Raw genomic sequence first — 1,951 nt, forward strand, 5'->3', positions numbered from 1 at the left:
AGCTTATATTATTTAGAATAGTTTTGGTCATCAATGTGAATTTTAAGATGATTAGTTTTCAATTTATGAGGTATAGTATGTTGAAATTATAGTAGGGATTACATCAAATCTGTAGACTATTTTATTAGGACAGTCATTTAAAAAATTAATCCTACCAATCCAGGATCTTGGGTATTTCTCTATTTTCTGATGTCTTCTTCTGTTACTTTCTTCAGTATTTGAAACATTTCATTACATAGGAATTTCACCTACTTGACTAAGTTTATTCCAATGAACCCTTTAAACTACCATGAAAAGTATTGATTCCCCCAGTTTCTTTCTCTTTGATATGCAAATTGGCTACCAGGTTTTGGTATGTTAATTTTGTCTTGCCACTTCATTGAAAGTGTTTACCAGCTTTAGGACTTTTTAATTTAGATTTTGGGATCTCCATTATAAAGAACTCTATAACCTGAAAACAGGGATATTTTGACTTTTTCATTTCTATTGCATTTTTTAAATTTTATTCTCTTGTGTAGAGTTTTAGCTAAGATTTCAAGTGTGGTATTGATATTGTATACTATACACTATTATTTCAGATCATAGTGGAATGGTGACTATAGGTCTGTCATATATATTCTTTATTTTGTTGAGATATGTTCCTTTCATACCTATTCTCTCCATTGCTTTTAATGTGAAGTTATGTAGAAATCTGCCAAAGACCTTTTCTCCATTGACACAGCTTATGGTTTCTGGCCTGAGTCCATTTAAATAGTGAATTATATTTACTGATTTGCATATATGGATCCATCTCTGCATCTCTTAAATTAAGCCTACTTCATAATATTTTTGATCTGCTTGAATTTGGTTTGCAAATATTTATTGAGAATTTTACACCCTTCATCATTAGGAAGATTGGCCTATACTTCTTCTATTTTATGTTAAATCCTTATCTACTTTTGGTATAAGGATAATACTTGGTTCAGGACCCTATCACTGCAGATGCCACATAATTAGAACATAAGACCCAGATGACTCAAGCTGGCTCTGACCTGAATGCCTCTTTCCTGCAGTCTAGCTTTCTTGGTTCTAAAAATAAAAACAAAGAACAACAAAAAAAAAGTACAATGGTCTAGCATCTTCAATTTCTTTATTACTTCCTTGACTCAGTGTCAATTCAGTTGACAGTTGTTCAATTTCCACGAGTTTATAGGCTTTCTGTAGTTTCTGTTCTGATTGAACTCCAAATTTAATCCATGATAATCTGATGAGATAAAGTAAGTTATTATATAGTTTTGTTTCTATTGATACTTGCTTTGTGAGCAAGTAAAAATAAGGCATATTCTTTTATTCTGTGTGAAATGTTCTCTCAATATCTGTTAAGTCCGTTTGAGCACTTGAGTCATAATGCCTGCTAGTTTCCTTATTTCTCCAAGAAGAGTCCCAGCAATGGTCCAGCATCCATAGTGTAGAGTGTAGCAGGAATCAGAAGCCTCAAACCAGATCAATGACTCATTGCAATGAACACTTACAAGTAAAGATAGATATCTGAACTAAAGGCATACTGTATGACTCACTGGGCCACACTAAGGCTTCTATGCTGAGCTTTGTTTAACTTTTTTGTTTTAGTTATTGTTTCCTTGTTTTGGGTTTTGTTTTTCAGTTTGTTTTATTTTGCTTTGTTTTGGTTTATTTTAAACTTTTGTTTCAGGGCATTTTCAAGGGCAGAGGACAGAATCTTGAGATTCTGTCTCCCTGGAGTTTGCCTTTGCTCCTCTCCCCACCATGCTGTCTCAGTCTACCTGAGAGTACTGCATTTATTAAACACAGGCATTTTTATTTGGTCTAGTCTGGCCTAATTGGAGTTATTTGTGCCAGAGGAGTGGCTTTCTTAAGATTAAACCAAACAGTGATAATAGATTCTTTTTTCACTTGCTTCTGGAAACTTGCTGGATTTCTAGTACCACACATG

The sequence above is a fragment of the Microtus oregoni genome, unplaced genomic scaffold, assembly GCF_018167655.1.
Source record: "Microtus oregoni isolate MIOR12 unplaced genomic scaffold, Mior012 001238F_ref0000441, whole genome shotgun sequence".
Lineage (NCBI taxonomy): Eukaryota > Metazoa > Chordata > Mammalia > Rodentia > Cricetidae > Microtus > Microtus oregoni.